The following is a 23,276-nucleotide window of genomic DNA, read 5'->3' as shown; positions in this document are numbered from 1 at the left end:
CACACACACACACACACACAGACACACACACACGCAGACGCACACACACACAGGTGCACACACACAGGTGCACACACACACACAGACGCACACACACACACACACAGACGCACACACACACACACACACAGACACACGCACAGACGCACACACAGACGCACACACACACAGACGCACACACACAGGTGCACACACACACAGACGCACACACACACACACACAGACGCACACACACACACACACACAGACACACGCACAGACGCACACACACAGACGCACACACAGGTGCACACACGCACACACACACACGCACACACACACACACACACGGCATATACATATACATAACAACACTGTCTGTTAAAAGTTTGGGGACACAACACTCTTAAAAAGACGGTTCTTCAAGGGTTCTTCAGTAGAACAGAAGAACCTTTTTGGTACTACATAGAAGCATTTTCTTTTATTAAGGGTGCTATATACTACACATTCTCCATTAATCTGAAGAAACTTTCATGATGCAGAGAACCCCTAAATCATGCAGAGTGTTCTTTAAGTGTTCATGATTCTATTTAGAACAATTTTCCTTACTAAAGAACACCTGAAGAACCATCTTTTTAAGAGTGTATGCGTACACATCTGAAGACAGAAACAGAACTAGGTTATACACTGTTAAAAGTTTGCAGACTCTTAAAAGATGGCTCTTCAAGGGTTCTTTAGTACAGACAGTGGTTCGATATAGAAGCATGAACACACAAAGAACCCTCTGCATGATTAAGGAGCTCTTTGATAGCATTACATAGAAAAAGCACATTCTCCATTAATCTAATGTATCATTTCACCATGCAAAGAATCATTTAAGTGTATGAATAGTCGTTGAATATTCATGGCTCTGCACAGAACCGCTGTCTTTACTAAAGAACCCTTGAAGAACCATTTTTAAAAGAGTGTAGTCACTCTAGGCTTTTTAAACACCGTGTTAACTCACTGTCCACTCTATCAGACGCTCCTATGTTGTTGGTCTACCTTATAGATGTAAAGCCAGAGACGACAGCTCATCTGCTCAGTTTGTGCTTGTCATCCTTCAGTCCTTCATCAGTGGTCGCAGGTTGCTGCCCACAGGTTGCTGCCCACAATCCGCTGTTGGCTGGATATTTTTGACTGGTGGACTATTCTCAGTCCAGCAGTGACACTGAGGAGCTTAAAAACTCTAGCAGCCCTTCTGTGTTTGATCCATTCAGACCAGCGCAACACACACTAACACACCACCACCACGTCAGTGTGCTGAGAATGACCCATCACCCAAATAATACCTGCTCTATGGGGTCCTGTGGGGGTCCTGACCATTGAAGAACAGGATAACAAAGTATGCAGAGAAACAGAAACAGATACAGAAACAGTCAGTAGCTGTAGAACTTCAAAATTCTCCTAAATGGTCAGTGGACCTGATAAAATGGACAGTGAGTGAAGAAACGAGGAGATATACCTAATACGGTGACCACTGACCATCCTTATAGTCAGATTTTCCACCTGGGGACCCCTGAAGATCTCTGACCCAACCCTGGCCAGTGTGCTTTCACATTATTCACTGTACGATGAACTGCGCAACATCTACAGCTCTGCATGTGAGGAGTTCTCCCTGCAGGAACCTGCCGTCAGCTTTTGACAGCGTCAACTATTTTCGTTTCACCAGTATTCACTTTAACGTTGGTGAACGTTCGCCTCAAATGCACACACATATGCACAAAACCTGCCTGTAAAGACGGAGACCGTTTGACAGCTGCTTATGCAACATTTTATGTAACATATTTTATGCAGTATGTTCTCTGTAATACTGCATTTTGAGCTGTTTAGCGAAGGTGAAGCTCTGTAGACAGCCTTTTACTTTCCATACGCGTTAATATAGACTCCAGCAGCATGCGCTGATTTGACCTCCAAGAGCTGCTCATTTATTCCTGTTCATTCTTTCTGATCCATCAGAAACTCTCAGCTCACTTCAACCGATTAAATTCTCCCCACACAGACGTTATATAATCATTTAACAGAAATCTATAATAAAATCTGCTCTGTACACCCACACAGCCGCCAGACACACCGCTCTGAGCCGCTGAATCAATGAGAAGTGAGTGGATGTAAACTGCACCCTGCTGAAAAGCACAGAACAGCCAGCATTTCATGTTGTTTTATGCTGGTCTGGTTCTGCTTTAGCTGGTCACCCCAGCACGGTCATAGTGGTTGACCAGCATACTAGCATCGAAACAGGGGCACAGCTGTGAAACTAGGTGTAAACCTTCATACACTGCAGGTTACATAAGCAGAAGAAGAAGGAGAGTGAAGATACTCTCTGTTTCTATGTCTGTTCATGTGATTCACATGCAGGCCTGAGATGTGGCTTAAAGCGATAGTACAGTAATCAAATTGTCACAACCATAGCATTTTAGCTAAGAATTGATAGCCGCATAAATAATAGCAAATGACACTTTGGTTGGCTCAAGTAAACAAACAATTCAATTCAATTCAACGTTATTGTCATTATACAATACAGGGTAGTACAGTATAACAAAACACTATGGGGCTACTTTTCCAGTGCAGTAATGAAGATGCATAGTAAACAGTGCAAAGACAAAAGAGTGTAAAAGACAGACAAAATGTGCATAGTTGGTAGTTACAGGTGTCGAACGTAGACAAGATGTGCGTAGGCAAGTGTTATAGGTGTATTGGATGTATAGACAGTTAGTGCATAGTCAGATATTCAAGTGTATCAGGTATATAGACAGAAATGTGCTGGTGAAACACTACTCACTGCTGCCCTCTGAAGGTGCTGTAGCACCAGTCAGACATTAGAACCACTGTTATTTTTGTTTTGAGTCTCAAAAAGTTTTCATACAGGAAAAATGCACAGAAAACTTCGTTAAGATTTTAAGTGCAAAAACTTCCATTTTTTGGAATGCAGAGTGATGTGAGGCCGAATAATGAACTTATTATTATGAATATTATTATGAATTATTATTTATTATCACTCCATCATCAACATTCCATATAAAACTCAGAAGACATGAGTAGATTCATTGGTTTTGGATAGTAATTAAAATGTCTATATTTGTGCTGTAGTCATGGTGACCCTTCCTATAACCACCACTCTAAAGAACATTGAAATGAGAGCTAACAAGTCTGGAAAATTATCCAATAATTCAGATCAGGCGATGTAATACGTAATAAATGTGACCCACTTTTTCCAAAGCAAAAACACAATTGATGTTCAGGACTGCACTTTTAAACTGATCATTCTTTAAAAAAATCGAATTTACCTAGTTTTCTCCCCTTTACCGCAAACTAATCAGCCAAGATAATATGGTGGCTAGATTGTTCTAACTGAATTACTTCATACTGCAGTCATACCGTACTAAATTACAGAGAAGTTGTCATTCAGTGAGTCAGTAAGCATTTTTAATTTTACTGATTTGCCTTTCAAGGAAATCCACCGTTAAAAGGCCATTAAAAAGTCAATGAGTAGTCGTGTTAAATAATCGTAATCTCAATATGGACCAAAATAATCGTGATCAGGATATTTGCCCTAATCGAGCAGCGCTCCTACATGTTTCATAACAAAGTGAGCACGAGTCCTGTTTAGTTAGATTTAGAGAAGTGCAGTTTGAGAAACATTGAATAAAGCAATTGTAGCTGTAGCAGCAGCCCTGGGATGAAGGATGAAGCAGTGGCTCAGTCTGGCCTGCGTCTCACTCCGGCTCCACAGAGGTGATAAATCTGATGAGGTTTGTTTAGCTGGTCTGGTCAGACTTGTGTATCTGTTCTGTGGTGAGTATTGTTGTGTGTTATTGTGTGAGTGAGCGCGGAGGTGGCTGATAATCCCTGAAGGACATTCAGGCTGCTCTCTTCCTGCCTTCTCATAACATCTGAAAACACAGAGGCCTTGCTGAGCAGAGCTGGTGCTGGTGCTGGTGCTTTCCTCAGACGGAGCACACCGGTTCAAGCTGGCAGTTTACACAGCACAAATCAAATCACACACACACACACACACACACACATACACAAACATACATATATATATATATATATATATATATATATATATATATCTCAGAAGAAAACCTTGTGTCTCCATTTTTGGCATTTTTAAGTTTTTTGACATAATTTGAAAGTTTCTGTTACTCTTTACATTGTTTGTAAATTTTATGATGAATGGCCTAAAAGAAATGACCCAAAATGACATGGGAAAAATTCTGGTTCCATTAACTTACATTGAAAGTAAAGTATGTTATTTCCTTCTCCTGTAAAGTCACTACTTTGGAGATACAAGTTTTTCTTCTGACAGCAGTGATATATATATATATAAACACAATTGACAATACAGTATCGTTACAAAATAAGTACATGAACTACCCTTTTATCTGGTGTATCATGTACAGTATCCTTTATAGAACAGTCACACACATTTCACATGTGCACACCACTACATCTGTCTATAAGTGATCACACACTTTTTCCACATGTGATTAAGTATTTCTTTCATCTCTGAAATGTGCACAAACCCTGTCTTTATCCACACGTGAAATTCATGTGTTTCTTCTGACCTCTACCACAGTTCAAGCTTTGCTTATGGAGGGTGCAGTAACAGGTGGCTACAGGTGTAACTGTATACCTACACTGGAAATGTTTGTAATAATATGGCCAATGACACTAGCAAAAAAATGGGTTTGTAACACACTGGCAACCCAGTCTGTGGCTATTCTTCTATCAGACGTTTACACTGAGGTTAAACTTCTGATTCCTGTTGCTGTATTAACCTACCGGGAGGTGCAGACTGACATGCAGTGGAGCATTAAAACACATGGAGCAAAGTACACGCTCTGTGTTTCTGTAAACCCAAAACAGCAGGAAGAGGAAAAGCCACACAGGCTGGTTTTCGCTAATGCGCTGCTCTGAAGGCCTTTGTGTGTTTGTGTATTGTGTTGGGGCATTTGTCCCCTTGGCTATCACAGTAAGTGCAGTATGTGCAGAGCTAAGAGGGAATAGTTACTGGGCTGTGATCTTTTCTAACAGGTCATTAAATATTTATTGCCCCACTACCGTTTATTGACTCTCTGTGGGATCTCACTGGTACTTCTGACCCATTGCTGACCCCGTTGGGCATCAGGAGGCTTCATATTTGACCTTTTTCATGTGGGTTTAGACAGCACCATACAAAAAACAACCCACATTCTGCTGTCACTCACTATATCAGCCGCTAAGCTGGACTATTTAGTGCCGTCAGTCTGGAGTGTTGCTGAAAATTCCTGCTATGACTGAATTTCACTTTGAAAGCAAGCAACAGAAAAGCAGGGAGTCTGTTTCTAATAAGGTAAATGTTGTTCTTGCAAGTAAACATGTACAACGTTTACCCTAATGTTCCCATGATCAATAAATATATATTTCATCATATTTCTTCACTCTATGTAAACTGGGCGCCCACACAGAACAGTGTAAGAGTCAGAGCAGCTTAGTGAGCTAAACCTAGCCCTTCATAGCCAAAAGGCAGCGAGGCAGCGCTGCCTGTCGCCCACTCACGTTTTTCTGTCCGTCTGCACGATTGTGACTTTTTTCACCCAGTTATCATCACATAAAAGCTGGATAATGATTTTAGTGCTGTTTGTGGGGCAGAGCGAGCTAGAAGTGTTGAACAGAGAGCTGTCTATCAAGCTAGCCACACCCACCCAGTTCTCAGATAGGTCTGATCAGCTTTTGTTAAGCTCAAGTTTAGTATCATACTAACATCCTTAATATTTTACCCTGAGTCTTTAAATATGTCTTACAGAAGCACAGAGTCCAGTGCCTTTAGCTTGAGCATTAGCTTGCATATTTACTGAATAATGTTTATTAGCAATCAAAATAGCTGCATTTAGTCCTTTACTTGAAACTGAAGTCAAAGTAAAGCTGCTGTGATTAAAGTGTTTAAGAGAAAAATGTCCTCGAGTTGCTGTAATTACCACCTTAACCTGTCAGTCAGGTGTGATGATTGCGTTAGTGAGAAAAGGAGTGACTTGTGTCAGAGTTGTGACATTATGTGACGTGTATTTAGTCTAATCCACCTCTAATCCTGAGCTAACGTTCAGCGGAAACCTCTTGTTAAAACACAGGTCCTGTGTGTGTCTGCTGAGGTCCGCTCTCTACAACTAGAGCTTTAAACAACGACTGTACAGACGGTGGAGGACGGTTCTGGGTTGATTTCATACTGATTTTATTTGCTTTTATATGCAAGTGTTGGTCTATCTGGCAGATCTTCATATAGAACTTAATAGTTTTGCCTCATGTCTGTAATTGTGATTAATTCTGGTGTGAATGTTGTGGACCAACAGTGTAGTTGGGACAGATTTTCATCCATTACTACTGCTCACTTTACAGTGTGTTGGCCAGATTTGGGCCAGGGGCCCAGTTCTATACTGGGCCACAACAAAAACGAGGATGTGGTCCACAGATGTGCCAGACAAATTATGTTAACTGGGACAGCTTGACGAAAAGCTTAACAAATTTCCTTTTTTGCCCAAGACAAAATGTAGATGACTGACCAAGACGTGTCTGATTTTTGCTTCTTTAGTATTAACCCTGGAGCTACGAGGTTAATGTAGCTAAGAATGGAAATGTATGTACACAAGTTAGCGCTACCTACAGGCCTAAATCATCACATCATCACCTAAATCATTTCTTGACTGTGTGCTTTCTGACATACATTTATCTGTAAATAAGGATTAAAGTACATTAGCATAGCCAAAACAGTTCAGTTCAGAATACTTTATTAGTCCCAAAAAGGGCAATTCATTTGCAGCATTCTCGCCCATACAGACTGTACACACACACACACACACACACACACACACACACACACACACACACACACACACACACACACACACTTTAAAAACACACAAATAAACAAAACACCCTTACATATGTCAGACTTGCTACTCGAGTCGCACACTATGAAGCTCCCCGGAAGAGAGTAGCAACAGCTGCCCTTAAAGTCCTTAAAGATCTAATTGGCCACTTTTTACCTTAGTTAGTTTACGTCCTTTGTCACCTAAGCAAAATCCATAGTTGTAATATTATTCAAAATACATAATTCATGATTTTCTGTAGTCTTTCACCAAAATGTAGTGATTTCTGTGGCCTCTAAACGCTGTTTGACAGTTGGTTGCATCCAGTAGGAACAATTATACTTACCAATAATATTGTAGCATGTTAACTCTCTCACTTTTGTCGGTAAAGGTTTTAAAAGTAATAACTTATGACTTATTTCATCTTTTTTACTTGGAAAACCTGTGTTGATGTTAACAGGAGTGAGGCAGTTCAGATATGTGGCAGTGTTTACACTGTTTGCTAAAGATTTCTGAGAGGCTGCAGTAAAAGTGAGAAAAGCAGCACAGATACAAACAGGCTAGCCTGCTAACTGACACTTTTAAAAAATGAAAAAATGAAAAAATATTCAAATCAAACTTTCAACACATGAATCGTGTTTCACAAACTAGAAAAAATACACAAAATATTGTATTACTTCATTTTCTGACAAAATATGTTTGTTTTCATGTATTGTTTTTCTTTATCTTCTCTATAAATCGAACAGATTCCGCTGACCACCAGAGTTTACCACTTACCACTATCCAGTAAAACCCGAGGTATAAAATCAGGTCCGGCCCACACGCCTCTCTGCCCTAGTAGCCTTGGAAAGATGTCGGGTTAAGGCAGAAAAATGTGTTCTGATTTTTGATTCACATTGTCCTGAATTTTATCCACTGTTGTCCAATTTTAGCATCATTAGCTTCATAGCTCTACTGCAGACCTTAAGAATAAACTTCAGTTTGAACACTTCTCAGTTGACTGACTGGATTTAGTGATAGTATCTGTTTAAACATTTGAGTGCAAAAAACTGGCCTGAGATCAGCACCCGACACGGTTAGCGTAGAATACAGTGATATCGGTGATTAGCGGGTGTCGGAGCGTGTTTCGCTCTCAGACCCAGCGGCGTCAACACCAGCAGTGACTCAACCACGTCTGAGGCCGGAGGGGTGAAAATATGAAAAGTTCTAGATTTAGAATCTGACAGGCTCTGAAAGTTCACACGTACGGTTTGGAAACGAGTTTTAAAAGTTTAACTCAGGGGGGAAGAGAATTCTGCAGAGAAGTAAAGTAATATTAATGTTTTTTCTTTATTTGCCTTTAAAAAAAAACTGTTTTAGTGGTCTGTGGTGGGGGGTGGGGCGGGGTAAAGGCTTTCAGCTTGTAATTTCCTGTTTTTTTATTCCACATTCATTTCTCTGCGTAATTTACGTCTGTTCTCACTGCGATCAGAGCAGGAAGAAATTAGCACTAAACAATGTCTGGGCTGCTGTAAAAGGCGAGCAAACTACACGACACCTGTCAGCACCGCCTCAAGACGAAAGGAGAAAAAAAAATTCCAATTTATATATATATATATATATATATATATATATATATATATATATATATATATATATGTGTGTGTGTGTGTGTGTGTGTGTGTGTGTGTGTGTGTGCAAAATGATAGGTATTTGTACATTGGTACATGTACAGTAACTGTGCCAATATGAATAGGGCAGTAACAGGCTGTACAAATATAAGTAGTGCTTGGACATAAAGTACACTAACAGTGCAGTACTGAAGTGTCTATATCTTTCACTTTTCTTATATTTTCTTTTTTAGAGGGCATTGAGTATTTTTATGTAGCAAAACTACATACTTCATTTTTACAACCTCTTTTTATCCCCAACAGGCCGATTGTGATATCTGATCAAAAGATTATTTTAAATTATCTTTGATCTATTATCTGATATTATTTATTGTTTATTGTTACTTTTGCGAGTTAACTGGGACCTCGAGTACACTATTTTGTTCCACCTCAAGTACCACATGTGAAGCAAATGACAATAGAGCCTTATCTTATCTTATCTTATCTTATCTTATCTTATCTTATCTTATCTTATCTTATCTTATCTTATTTCTTATGGTGAGATGGTTGTAAGCTTATTATGAGAGCCTTTCGCTTAGTTTCAGTTGTTTTAAGTGATTTTATTATGTAGAATCTACCTATATTGTGAGATAATTTTGCGTATTTTAGGAAATATCCAAAAGGAACTGCCAATTTAGTGAGATAATTTCAATTAATAAAAACTGAAACAAGTGAAAAATGTGTGTAATTACTAGATATAAGAAGATTTCCCTTGCTCAGATGTCATTTTTTGCAGTGCCTACTGTGCCTTTAAGTCTGGTAACATGTACATAAGATGTCTTCTGATTTGTCCTTAATTGTTGTGTTCAAGAATTAGCCTCTTTACACTTATACTCTTTATAATTTCTTTATAATAAATTTCATTGGTAATGGGTGGGGCTAAACTGCTGTAGGTTTAACAAACATGTTTATTGAAAGGTGTTGTTTTTGTGACATCACAAAATTCAAAACAGGCTCTTGTTGCCGTTTTAGTTTTTGAAAGGTACATTTTGAAGCATCAGTAATGTATATATCAATCTCTTTAATTAAAAATCGTGTGTGTGTGTGTGTGTGTGTGCATGTGTGTGTGCGTGTGCGTGCGTGTGTGTGTGTGTGCGTGTGTGTGTGTGTATTCTGAGCTGCTGTGTAAGTGGAGCTTTTAAAGGATTACACCTGAATTGCATTCCCCCAGAACCTGTTTGAGTTCAGCTCTATCACCACAATGCCGCAGCTGCAAGCCTCTGCAAGCCTTCGTAGCACCATTACAACACATGGCAAACATGTCAGGAGACTGCAGCGGAAATGAAAATGAAAACAGTCTCTGTTTCTATATCTGTTCATATGATGTACAACATGAAACTCATTCGGCCAAAAACAGAACGGAGGCAGCCGCCGCGTGCTAGCACTGACACAGCAACTGTAACGTGAGGGCGATATGGCAGAAACATTATATCACAATACTTAAGGAGGGCGTATTACAATACCCATTGCTTAGCAAAGGATATACTACATTGTGCTCTATGTAGAAAACAATACATCTCCCTGCTGAAAAGCCTTTAGTTTTAGCATAGGAGCTATGAGACTAGCTAATGATGAAAGCTAACACCATTTAGCAGTTAACTGCAAGCCTCGCTCGCCCTCAAACTGTGTGGAGCTGATCTCTAACAGACTCAATTATGTCAGATTCTGTCAGAACACCAGAACACTGTTATTCACTGTTATCTATAATCATGGGCTAAAGCACATTAGCATAGCTAAAAACAGTAGCGGCCACCCTGAAGCTTTAATTGTGTCCATTGCTACAGCTTAACTTCTGTAAATAAGGTTCTCCTGGTATTAATGTCTGACTGTATTACAGCTGAGCTAGTATAGTTCCTCATTCTGAAATGCAGCAGCAAGCAGAACATCCTCCTCAGGATCTTTTGCACACTTTCAGATTAAATGTGTAATGAAGCGTGCAATAAATTACCTGCTTAAGTGCAGGATATCACAGCGAGGACTCGTAATGGCTAATTAAAGCAACACCTCTCTGAGCTCCTCCAGATAATGACTGAGTGCTCAGAGGGTTTAATCAGCGTCTGCTGAGACGAAGCTTCACTAATTTAGCACCCAGAACATCATCTCTACAAGCTGCCTGCCTCGTGTCATTTCTGTGAGCTAAATTAATTTAGGTACAGAGCCACCTTCAGTGATTCAACACCTCGTTCTTACCAACAGGGGAACTTTATTGCCACACAGACTTCCTATCCTGCCATAAAGCATTGTGGTGGAACTTTCTAGACTTTTATTTCCACCATAACGGGCACCGCGCATGCAGAGGCTTGCAGACGTGGTGCAGCGTTAAAGCTCAAACAGGTTCTGGAGGAATGCAGCTGTAGCACTTTTAAAAAGTCACTATTGAGCGCTTACAGGCGTCTGTCTGGCTGTTTGACCCTGACAGTTAACCATTTGATGTCTGTCTTTCTGCCTTTTGATCTTCTCCTTTAAAAGGCCTCAGAGTAATAGTGGGTGTTATACAAGTTCATCCAGTATAGCGGTACAAATTCGGTGTAAGGTGCTGAGATTTCACAGCAAAACATATTTTGGCATGTAAAACCACCCTATAGCTAAAGAATGTATCTAATATATCTCATTCCCATTGCTGTAAGTATATTCTAAAATTAACTAATTTATTTTTAGCCATTTTTACTTGTTTTAACTCCTTAAAATCTCAGTCTTACATGCTAAGGCTTAACATTCAGTGACTACAGGGGCCTCAATGTAAAATGGCTGAACTATTCTTAGAGAAGAATACAGAAGTGTGGGCTGTGGCCGTTTAAGGGGTTAAGTAATTTTAAGTAAATCGGTCTCACTATATGCTAATATGCTAGAAAATGCTTAATTATCTGGCAGTAGAGTGAGATAATTTCACTTAAAAAATTGCTTAAAACAATTAGAAATGTTAAATAATCTTACAGCAAACTCAAAATGGGAAAAATTAGACGTTCACTAGATTTAAAATGATTTCACTTCCCAAACTTGCATATTTTGCTGTCATTAACATTATACTGGTATGTGGCAAATAATGCAACATATACATACTTGCAAAACACCTCCTGGGCAGGGAGCTGCCATCTGAGGTAAATTAGCCCAATTTGTTGTTAAAGAAGCAACAATGGGCAGTAATGAGTTAATGAGGAAAAGAGAGCGGAAGCAAAAGCTGTTCTCTTGGGGTTAGCCGTTAGCTCCTAGCCATTAACCTAGCATGGAGACAAACCTGCGTTAGGTGACACCGTGATCTCTGTACTCAGTCGTAGTACATTTTCAATGTAGTGAAAATATATAATTGCAATACACAAAATGTCACAGTATTTAATTTTTGGAACAGTGAAGAAAGAGCCAGGTAGTGCTACATTTTTAAAAATACTTTCAAAACCTGTAAACATAGTGATTTTTTTCAATATTTGCCACTAAATCCAGTTAAACAGGACTAATTTTGCTCTCTTCATAATGAAACATGCAGTTGGTCAGTGTGTACATGTACTAACAATATGCTCAGAAAAGCATATTGTATTGATTTGTGATAAAATTCATCACAACAATGACACGTACTGTCATATTGCCAAGCCCTAATCTCATGCATGAGGCGGAAAACTTCTGAAATTTGTATGTAAAACAATATTAAAAACTGTAATTTTTAAATCTTTTGAACAGAACAGAAAAAAAGGAACAAAATAAACCAGAGACGTTTGATAACCAAGTACAAATGCATGTGTTGAAATTCATTGAAATTCTTTTAAAATCATTGCCTCAGGGCCTGTATGACACACTGTTGCCTATAAAAATGTGCAAAAGTTCAGAGAAATTCAGTTTTCCAGGTGACTGCTATTGTTTTTAGCTATGTTAAAGTGTTTTCGCCCATGTCTATAGATAACACGGAGTCATACAGTGTCAGAAACCACATAATCAAATCTATTAGAGACACTGAACCGCTTCACACACTTAGCATGCCATTAGCACCATGCTAATTATACTAATGCATAAGCATCCGTTATTTATTATTTACAGTAGGCTTGTAGCTCCAGCACTTAAACTAAAGAAGGAAACTGCAGAAACCAAACATGTCTAACGTGGACAATTTTCTTTATTAACATATTAATTTATTGGAGTATCACTTGAAAATTTGTGCAGTACATACTTGCTGACCTTTGACCCTGCTGCTGCATTATGAGGGCAGTTTGTTTTTGTTTTTTGTGTGTTTGAGGTGAGGTGTGTGAAGAATGTCGGATGTTTTTCTTCTGAATGACGTGTTGAAGTTTACAGCCCAGATACCCCCCCAAAACACTCCCACCCTCATCATCAGGGCGTGTGTGAACAGGAATCTGGCCTGCTGTTGTGTTTTTATCTTCACTCTTCACCTTCCTGAGCTCGTTTCAGTCTCTGTTCTGTCTGTGTTCAGGATTACTCAGCGTTCTGCTCCAGTTCAGCTGCTCAGACACATTAAATACTGCACATCTTCACTCTTTCATATGCTGCTGGCAGTGATATTGAAGCTCAGTGCCTGTTGGAGCTGGATTAGGTTATCTGGGGAGGTGCTGCAGTTTGGGTGATTACAAATGAGATCTGTGCACAATACAGATTTTAAAAAATGCTGATAAAACTCAAAGTCTAGTATTACAGGGGAGTGTAAGCACACAGTGAATTTGCCAGTGTTAAATCTACACTGTGATTGTTAAGGAACACCACCTTAAACGTCAAACTTTTACAAAATTACAGTACAGCACCACCCGAAATAAAACAAATCCAGCTCCAACAGATCTATAGGAATGTATAGATGCTTAAAAATGGTACTTCAATGTTTTTTTTAGTAAGAACAATAGTTCTATATCGAGCCATGAACACTCAAGAACCATTTGCAAGGTTAAAGTGTTCTTTGCCTGGTGAAATGGTTCTTCAGATTGATGGAGAATATGTTGTAAAACTTCTGTATAACACCAAAAAGTGTTCTTCAATCACTACAAGCTTAACATCATCTGCAGACTGTAAGACAGGGGCGGAACATGTAGGGGCAGAACATCTCTGGCGGCTGGCTAATCATAACAGAGTGGGGGAACTGACCAATCAGTGCATGCTGGGCTCATCGGGAGGCAGAGCTTAAAGACATAGGAGCTCTAACAGAACGTTTGAGACAGTGGGTGAATAGAGATGTACAGTATGAGGAAAATAATGTGTTTTTGTAACACTGAAGCTGTAAATCTGTTCTAGTAGAGCAAAAATAAAATTATATATACATAATATATCCCCTTTAAACATAGACAGTAACAGAAGTTCAAGTAAATCAACATAGTTTTTTATTAACAAGACTGAACACACAACAATAACTTGATCAGTTTCAAATCATAATAAAGTCTCCTCAGACACTATTGTGGTGAGTTGAAAGTTTCCACAGTTTCTCCTCTTGTTTCAGTCAGAAATAAACAAACAGAATGTAGGAGGAGGTGTTTTAAAATGTACACACCATGGTGCGGCAATGAGGTTTACTAAAGGTTGAAGGTGGCATTTCATGAAGAGGAAATTACTGCAGGAAAAAGCACTTCCTGTCTGCTTTCATCTGCGGAAAGTGTGCGAGAGCGGCTTCAGAGAATAGCTGAAAAAAAAGAAAAGAGGTGTAGAGGAACTCTTTCTCAACTCTTTTTCTGAAATGCGTTCAACCATGAGAAAGCGATTTAAATCAAAAATGTTTGTGAGTGAGAGCTTTTAAACCCACAGTGAGCAGATGTTTGAGATGTGCTCTTTAATGTTCATATGATCCACACAGTCACTCTGACAGACTGTAATACACTACAGGAAGCGTAGGGGGCGATACGGCTTCTACTGTTTCATTTAAAACGCTCTTTAATGTTCATATGATCCACACAGTCATTCTGACAGACTGTAATACACTACAGGAAGCGTAGGGGGCGATACGGCTTCTACTGTTTCATTTAAAAAGCTCTTTAATGTTCATATGATCCACACAGTCATTCTGACAGACTGTAATACACTACAGGAAGCGTAGGGGGCGATACGGCTTCTACTGTTTCATTTAAAAAGCTCTATAATGTTCATATGATCCACACAGTCGCTCTGACAGACTGTAATACACTACAGGAAGCGTAGGGGGCGATACGGCTTCTACTGTTTCATTTAAAAAGCTCTATAATGTTCATATGATCCACACAGTCACTCTGACAGACTGTAATACAATACAGGAAGCGTAGGGGCGATACGGCTTCTACTGTTTCATTTAAAAAGCTCTATAATGTTCATATGATCCACACAGTCACTCTGACAGACTGTAATACACTACAGGAAGCGTAGGGGGCGATACGGCTTCTACTGTTTCATTTAAAAAGCTCTATATTGTTCATATGATCCACACAGTCGCTCTGACAGACTGTAATACACTACAGGAAGCGTAGGGGGCGATACGGCTTCTACTGTTTCATTTAAAAAGCACTATAATGTTCATATGATCCACACAGTCGCTCTGACAGACTGTAATACACTACAGGAAGCGTAGGGGGCGATACAGCTTCTACTGTCTCATTTAAAAAGCTCTATAATGTTCATATGATCCACACAGTCACTCTGACAGACTGTAATACACTACAGGAAGCGTAGGGGGCGATACGGCTTCTACTGTTTCATTTAAAAAGCTCTTTAATGTTCATATGATCCACACAGTCGCTCTGACAGACTGTAATACACTACAGGAAGCGTAGGGGGCGATACGGCTTCTACTGTTTCATTTAAAAAGCTCTATAATGTTCATATGATCCATACAGTCGCTCTGACAGACTGTAATACACTACAGGAAGCGTAGGGGGCGATATTGCTTCTTATTGTTTCATTTTAAAAAAAAAAGCTCTATATTGTTCATATGATTCACACGGTCAGTCTGAGCTATGCGTAACTTTTAATGTGAGTCAATATAATGTGTGTTTACTCCATTTGTTCATTGGTAATGAAATGTTTACACAATGTAAAGATCAGTTTTCAAAAGGTGGAACATTTTTTACACGGAAAGGAGGAGCTGGCTTTTCACAGTGTTTATCTTTTTGTTTGAGCATTTAGCAAACGTGCTAAATATACAAACAATTCGCTGAGCTAAACTGATATCGCATTTCCGGAGAATCTTCAAGGAATGTCATATCATAGCTGGATCTAGTTATTGGAATACTCCATCATTTTACAGTATAATGTCTATTTGGTGTATCTGTCCACTAAAGCACCTGCCCAGTGAGTTTAGAGTCAGTCACTATCTGTGAGCATATGCTGAAGACAGGGGTGTGGCTAGTAGTGTTGTAGTACTCAGGTCTGGTCTTGGTCTTGAGACCATAAATGAGCCTCTGTCTTGTCTCGATCTCGGTTTTAGGTGGACGTGGAGATTGTTGTCGAGACCAGCTCAGTCTGATGCCTCAGTCTTAGGGAACTGCAAGCTGAATTATTATTGAATATCAACAAAACTAGAATAAACAATTTTTCTCATCATTCTTCAGCTGCGACGAGACGGACAGAGGCAGCCGGAGCTGCAAAACAAAGGAGTAATAACAAAGACAGCTTTCTTTATTCTGTCACCTGCTGTGTGTATACGACACTGTAAGTAATTGTTTGTTAAAGTTTTATTTGCTTATAACCATGTTATAACTTAGTAGAGAAAGTTATTTATACAGTTTAGCTCATCACTCAGTTGTGTAAGACCCACACTAACTGTGTTCTGATCATTCTGCTTTGTCAAAATGTCTTACTGTATTTATAGGCTGCACATAAAACTAGTTTTACATATAAAGCTTAAAATTTACTGCTCATTACATTGATTACAAATCCGTTGGTAGAACATCATTAGTTGTAATTAATCTTTGGCTGTTTTCTGCTGTATTTTTAGCCAGTTTCATTATTCAGTGTGATTGTGTAAAATTATTAGCTTGTTCCTACAACAGTCATAGTTATGGAATATTATTGTTGTCATTTTATAATAAAAGTGGATGTAGTTTATGTTCATTTGGCTTTATGTGGAGATTCTGAATAAGTTTTACAGGAGAAAGGAACAGAAGAACCTGCATCCAGTTACAATGCGAAGTGTGACTAAGACTGTAATATTATAATAATTAATAATACATATATATACTGACTCAGCCTTGACTACTAAAAGTCTTGGTCTAGACTCAGAATCCACTACTACAAATCTTGGTCTTGATTGCACTCAGCCCCTAAAAGTCTTGGTCTTGACTTGGACTTGCCTCTAGTTGTATTAAATACAACACTAAATCTATAATAGGCCTATCTATAATAGACTAATTCACATTAAACAGAACCTGTCGTGCAGTTCTATAACATCTAACTAAAACATCAGACCACTGTTCCCTGGTCAAACTTTATGCAAATGAGCAACGACCAATCAGATTGTTGATATGTGTCACGGTGACCGATTGAGTCGCCCACAGTCAAACACAGACATTTAACGCACACTGAGTGGAAGATACAATGTTGATAAAATGTTATAATATAGATGATATATTTAACGTTTAACCCCTTAAAATCTCAGGCTTGTTACACACTAAGGCGTGTTATTCTGTAACTACAGGGACTTCAGTGCAAACCGATTGAGTTATTGTTAGATTATGGGGGTTGAAAAATAATATAAGGCTCATTTGGGGCTTAAAACTCTGCACAGACAGTGTGTTTGATTGACGCCCACAAAGCAGCTATTTTTCATCTCACTGTAATCAATGCACCAAATAATGACATCTTGTCAAGCAACATTATCCTAAATATAGTCAGTAAGTCTAATATTTCTCCTGTTGAGATTGTTTAATTTAGAATTTAAGGCTTAATTTAGGATTACTTACCTTATTTCTAGACATTGTTTACTTGTTTTAGGTCATTTTGTTAAGATAAATTGTCTCACTATATTGGCAGACAATTTAACTTGCTTAAAACCAGCAACACTCTCTGCCAGTGTAGTTTCACTTGACAAGATGCAGTGATGGAAGTACAGTGTTGACTTAAACAGAGCAGCTACTGCAGATTTAGAAAATGCAAAAACATTAAATCCTTTAATGGATTAATGTCCCCCCCCCCCCCCCCCCCAAAAAAACAAAACAAAAACAAAAACAAGACAGAACAAAAAAAAACACGTGTCCGGGTGAGAGAGTGATATTTGGTCAGGCAACAAACTAGTTTACTGTTGCATTAGCAGGAACTTGGACTCGGCACTGGATCCACTTCTGATGAAATCTACTCTGCATTATTAAACAAACGCATGAATTTAGCTGAATTTAGATTACAAGATAAGTGACAGATGCTACTATGCGATACGAGTAAGTGTTTAGTTACTCTTGTTTGATAGTAATCTCATCTCATCATCGTATATCCTGCTTCATATACTGTAGCTCACAGGGCAGCACTGCTGATGTTCACTGGGCAAATTATTAATATGGTCAGAAATTCTGTGAAGACAATATAATAAATGTTATGAACTGCTTAATCACATTTTACATGCACTTTCACTGTAGAAACACTGGCAGTGATGTCCTGTTTTGCGTTGTGTTCTGTGAAAAATATTTATTGAGATTTTTTTTCTGCTGAATATAAATGATGTCTACTGAGCAACTCAGTCACAGTAATGTCACCATAACCATGTACACTTTGAAAAGATGGTTCTTCAAGGGTTTTTTAGTAAAGGCGGTGGTTCTGTTTATGTTCTGAACCACTTGAATGCTTGAGTGGGCCTCTGCGTGGTGAATTTGTTCTCAGATAGATGGAGAACATGTTCTATATAGTCAGTGTGTGAAATCCCCCCTGGTATTTGGGGGTTCCTGTTGGCTGGCTGCTAACTCACTCACCATAGCAGCGCTTATGCTTCAATGGCAGCAAAATGTTTGGTTTATTAGTTCTTTTTCTGTAAAGTCTCTGTTCTAGTGTGGTGGTGCGCCCTTCCTCACATTAACTGAGATCTTACTCATCTCCTCTTCTGTCTTCAGTGTGAGAAATGAGGAACAGTCACTCTTTACAACAAACTCTTGGGAAACTGGGCAAGTTTTCAGATTTACGGATCTGCTGCAGCACATTGTAAAGGTTTTCAGAGGAATCCAGGCAGAGTTACAGTTTCTAGACTAAAAAGGACCAATTAGGCGAGCTAGTCTGCTACAGCGCCACCCTGAGGCAGAGCAGTGCTGCAGCTCTAGTTAGTTAAGAACACCAAAGACTTAAGCTGATTGTGGGAGAAGCAGATAAACTTAATCTGTATTTGAGTCTGTTTTTTGTTTTTAGACATTCAGAGGGTCCAGTAGGTTCATTAGACCACTCACGTCTTGTCTGTAGAACTGAAGCAATGCTTCCCAGGAGGCTGGCACTGGCCACCCCTTGGCTGCATCCCTGATCACAGATACAGCAGATGGACACTGTGTTATAAAAACTGAAGAATGTAGCTGCTAAAATGTAAACTGTAAATGAATTGGATGTTGTTGTGTGCTGGAATAAAGTTTTGCTTACAGTAGATGACATCATTGATAACATCAATCGAAATGGGTCGATTTCTCCACTTTTTTCTGAAGATGCATCTTTGTTCACATAGTTACCAGAGATGACAGCAGCACAGATCATCACAGAAAACCAGCTTTCCCATGACTTTATTTTATACTCAATAGTTAAAGGGGAACCCTTGCGATACTAAAGAACTGAACATCTCATAAAGCGTTCTCTGAAATTTAGTACTGAGGATCAATATTTTAGTTTTTTTTTTCATGATTTTATTGAAGTACAATCTGACGCACACCTGGTCAGCATGTCAACAGAGTCTTGGTTTTAAAAATTTATACTAATGACATCACCTAGAGGTAACATTACAGAGAGAAAAGCAAAGGCCCAAATCTGAACCCTGTGGGACTCCACAAGAAATGTTAAATGTTTTTAACGAATGGCTTCCCAGTGAAATCATGAACTATCTATTAACTAAATGTGATTTAAAGCATTCTTAAACTGCCTGAAAGGCCTACCCAGAATTCAAGATGATTAGATTAAAATGACAAAACCTTTCTTTGGAGACTCTTTTGCCTCCTGCATGTATCCCTTCACCATGAATGGATTTAAAGACAGAGAGTGAATCAGACATCAGGCAGTGTATTTACTGCCTTTACATATTCAGTGTATCTAGTTCCTATCACCACTGCTCTGAACAATTTTGAGTCTGTAAGTTTCTATGGTATAACAGACCATTTCACACCAAACCACTCCAAACAACTCTCTTTGCATCATTTAATTATCCAGGTGTTTTGAAAAACAAGTGGAATTTCCCCTTTAATTAGAGAGAAGCACATGGAAGATGCAGGAAATATTGCTTTAAGCCCAACTGATCCTGTAGAGTAAAGTTTGTAGAGCCGCTTGGCGCTAATTGGGGCAAAGTGGACAAGCTGTCTGTCCACAAAGGATCCAGGAACGCTGTCCTGCTCTCTCACCTTTAATCTTTCCTCCCTCCTCCTCTTCCTCAGGACTGACCCTCACCCGCTGCACTGACAGATTTCTGAGGGGTGTAACCAAGCATTGAAAAACTGTTATATAACTGAATATCACACCTTCTAATATAACACACTTATACACATGTTTAGCATATCAACAAGGCCTAATCATGATCACTCTTAGAACTGCACTGACACTGATATGGTTTTGGTGTTTTAGTGTATGTTGTTAAACAGTCCAATGACTGTCCATTTTATTAGACACTCCTACATTGTTAGTCCACCTTGTAGATGTAAAGTCAGAGACGATAGCTCATCTGCTGTAATACACTACAGGAAGCGTAGGGGGCGATACGGCTTCCATTGTTTCATTTAAAAAGCCTCTATAATGTTAATCTGATCCACACAGTCACTCTGACAGACTGTAATACACTACAGGAAGCGTAGGGGGCGATACGGCTTCTACTGTTTCATTTAAAAAGCTCTATAATGTTAATCTGATCCACACAGTCGCTCTGACAGACTGTAATACACTACAGGAAGCGTAGGGGGCGATATGGCTTCTACTGTCTCATTTAAAAAGCTCTATAATGTTAATCTGATCCACACAGTCGCTCTGACAGACTGTAATACACTACAGGAAGCGTAGTGGGCGATACGGCTTCTACTGTTTCATTTAAAAAGCTCTATAATGTTCACATGGATCCACACAGTCGCTCTGACAGACTGTAATACACTACAGGAAGCGTAGGGGGCGATACGGCTTCTACTGTTTCATTTAAAAAGCTCTATAATGTTCATATGATCCACACAGTCACTCTGACAGACTGTAATACACTACAGGAAGCGTAGGGGGCGATACGGCTTCTACTGTTTCATTTAAAAAGCTCTATAATGTTAATCTGATCCACACAGTCGCTCTGACAGACTGTAATACACTACAGGAAGCGTAGGGGGCGATATGGCTTCTACTGTCTCATTTAAAAAGCTATATAATGTTAATCTGATCCACACAGTCGCTCTGACAGACTGTAATACACTACAGGAAGCGTAGGGGGCGATACGGCTTCTACTGTTTCATTTAAAACGCTCTATAATGTTCATATGATCCACACAGTCACTCTGACAGACTGTAATACACTACAGGAAGCGTAGGGGGCGATACGGCTTCTACTGTTTCATTTAAAAAGCTCTATAATGTTCATATGATCCACACAGTCGATCTGACGGACTGTAATACACTACAGGAAGCATAGGGGGCGATACGGCTTCTACTGTTTCATTTAAAAAGCTCTATAATGTTCATATGATCCACACAGTCGCTCTGACAGACTGTAATACACTACAGGAAGCGTAGGGGGCGATACGGCTTCTACCGTTTCATTTAAAAAGCTCTATAATGTTCATATGATCCACACAGTCACTCTGACAGACTGTAATACACTACAGGAAGCGTAGGGGGCGATATGGCTTCTACCGTTTCATTTAAAAACCTCTATAATGTTCATATGATCCACACAGTCGCTCTGACAGACTGTAATGCACTACAGGAAGCGTAGGGGGCGATACGACTTCTACTGTTTCATTTAAAAAGCTCTATAATGTTCATATGATCCACACAGTCGATCTGACAGACTGTAATACACTACAGGAAGCGTAGGGGGCGATATGGCTTCTACTGTTTCATTTAAAAAGCTCTATAATGTTCATATAATCCACACAGTCACTCTGACAGACTGTAATACACTACAGGAAGCGTAGGGGGCGATACGGCTTCTACTGTTTCATTTAAAAAGCTCTATAATGTTCATATGATCCACACAGTTGCTCTGAGCTTTTTGTAGAGATTGTAACTTTTAATGTACGTTAATGTAATTTGAGTGTAGTCCAAGTCCCATTTGTCCATTGATGATGAGAAGTAAAGATCAGTTCTTAAATGGTGATGATGTTAAAACTGTGGAAAATCTGTTTTCTTTGGGGGGTATTTTGCCTTACAATGCCCTGCATATATCCCTCCACCATGAATGGAGTTTAAAAATATGTTTTAGAACTAAAATCTTCTTAAAACTGTCAGTAGGGAGAGTTAGCTCCAACATCAGCTGGATTATCCCACAGTGTGGGTCAGGTTTTAGAGAGTGTGGGATGGAGTGATGGACAGAGTGAGAGATCACTCACACTGCTGAGATGTTTCTCTGAGGTTTTATGATGGATGTGTTGTGGTTTGTGACTTTTCCCCTCTCACAGAATTATATTGGAAGGCTGTGTTTGCTCCTTGTGCATCTTGACATTCATGTTGACCTTTCAGCACCGTCACAACTGACTCGCTAAACAGTTCAAATTCTTTTCATTCCTCCCCTCACACACACACACACACACACACACACACACACACACACACACACACGCACACACATGTAGACACACAGCACCAGTAAGTACAGACAGAACTGGAATGCTATACGTTCAAAAAGGATTTGAATTCTCAGGGCGTTTTCACATTTCTCCCGAATATTCGGGTCCGCACCCAGGGCCGATTCTGGGCTCGTTTTGGAGGGGATGTTCATCATTCACACATGAGAATTCCATCTGAATTGTAGATCAACTGCACAATGTCACTTTTTCATAGGCAGAATGGTCGACACTAGTTTCATCCATTTGCTGTTTTTACTATTTTCTTTGGATACAAACACTCTAGTAGAACTAATGAGACTTTTTAGGGTTGTGGCCATTTGCGTGTGAATGCTTTCATCACTCTATATACAGTTCTGTGAAAAAGTATTTGTTTCTTCTAATTTAATGGTTCAGATCATCAAACTACTTTTAATTTAAAAGACTCATCGCAAGTTATTGCAAATGTTTGATTGCAGTTGTTTCTGCCAATGCCGGCACATCCAGCTATTAGGTTTAGGAGGGCTATCACTTTTTCACATGGGTGATATAGGTTTTGAATAAATCTTTATCTTTGAAAAATGGGATGATCGCTTTTAAGATGCATTTTGTGTTTACTGATGTCCTTATCTTATATTAAAAATAGTTGGCTAATCTAAAATATTTAAATGTGACAATTTTAAAAAAGGGTGAGGAGCAAATACTTTTTCACAGCACTGTATCTGAGGCATACCGTCTTCTCCGCTGTCCACAGGAGTCCTTTCACTGCCATCACGAAATTAGATAACACAATAAGTCGAAGCAGTCACAAGACGAGCCAAACACGCAACCCCACACGCTGCAGTGGAGAACTTCCACATACTTTGTGGAACCACCAGAGTTCCCTGAGACAACCGATTTTAGGAGAACCAGAGATT

At 39.3% G+C, this 23,276-nt stretch overlaps 1 protein-coding gene across 2 annotated transcripts in view; it reads left to right on the top strand.

The window, feature by feature from the left end:
• palm3 (paralemmin 3) overlaps positions 1 to 23,276 on the top strand; it is a 65,473-nt gene that overhangs the window by 5,335 nt on the left and 36,862 nt on the right. The window contains exon 2 of one of the 2 annotated variants that reach the window (XM_017722100.2): positions 16,015 to 16,114. The exons of the other annotated variant lie outside the window; for it this stretch is intronic. The gene's annotated coding sequence lies outside the window, so the exon portion shown is untranslated. The remainder of the gene's footprint in view (positions 1 to 16,014; positions 16,115 to 23,276) is intronic. 2 annotated transcript variants of the gene reach the window in all.

The sequence above is a fragment of the Pygocentrus nattereri genome, chromosome 30, assembly GCF_015220715.1.
Source record: "Pygocentrus nattereri isolate fPygNat1 chromosome 30, fPygNat1.pri, whole genome shotgun sequence".
NCBI classification, from domain to species: Eukaryota; Metazoa; Chordata; class Actinopteri; order Characiformes; family Serrasalmidae; genus Pygocentrus; species Pygocentrus nattereri.
Note: the sequence above shows the minus strand (reverse complement) of the source record. Positions and strands in the feature narration are given on the sequence as shown.